The sequence below is a fragment of the Penaeus monodon genome, chromosome 25 (genome assembly GCF_015228065.2).
Source record: "Penaeus monodon isolate SGIC_2016 chromosome 25, NSTDA_Pmon_1, whole genome shotgun sequence".
Taxonomy (NCBI): Eukaryota; Metazoa; Arthropoda; class Malacostraca; order Decapoda; family Penaeidae; genus Penaeus; species Penaeus monodon.
In genome coordinates, this window is record NC_051410.1 from 7,259,966 (window position 1) to 7,261,045 (window position 1,080).

Sequence of the window (1,080 nt, forward strand, 5' to 3'; positions counted from 1 at the left end):
CTTTAGCTAATAATAACGACTCACGAATCGAAGGTCAAATAATAACTGTTCTCTTCTTTAAGATTGAATGGAATCCATGGCGTGCTCACTGTTATTGAGGTTAAGAACGTTTATATGATGACACTGAAAACATAATTTTGTTATCTCTAAAGTTGTTCGTAATTATTTGTAAGGTTTATAGTCTAGTTCTTGACCTTTTTCCTTTTTTTTTTAATACATTCTAAACTTCGTTCATTTTCTGTGGGTTTGGGATTTTTATTTTTCTTCCAAGACTTTTTCATTGTATTCACTGACCTATTAAACTCCAAATAGTAAAACAAATAAGATACGATGAACATATTCATTTCTTTGCAATCCATTCTTCTGCAAATGAAGAAAGAAGTAACTTTCTCCCTTGTGTCAATAGGACCTAAGAACCATTTTAACGCAATGGCGGTAAAGTCTATTTGGTGTATAGTTTATTGCATGTTCGAACAGTAATCGATAGCTATGTCTTGCACATTACTACCTTTGCAAGACTAAAGTTGACATCATGATTCGTTGTTGCGCAGAAAATAAAACATATATGACTATATCCTGAAGACGTCATAAAAACAAATAAAATTCGCATCCCATTTTCTCTATCCAATCCACATACCAAAAATCCACGGTAATTTCCCGCCACGTTTCAATTAATAACCCCCAAAACAGATAACACGCAATTCCCACACAAAATTATAAAAATACGAAGAGAATAAGATTCAACAAAAAAGTAAAGTGAGTAAATAACACTTTCATACACAAAAGACGAAGACAATAAGAATAAGAATTAACAAAAACAAAACAAAAACAAGACAGTAAATAATAGAATTTCTTATATCTGGAATCGACTCCTAAACAAGACTTTTATGACTGGAAACTGGCAAGGATCTGGCGGAGACTTAACAAAGCGCGTGGCCGACTTTCAATTACCTTTCCCAGACCACTTCCGAGCCAGCGTCCACTTTAATAAAACTCGGCGGCAGAGACCAGACTCACAAATTAAATCCAAAATCAATTATACGTGGAAAGGGAACAGAAAGAATTGTACCACCCCCGGGC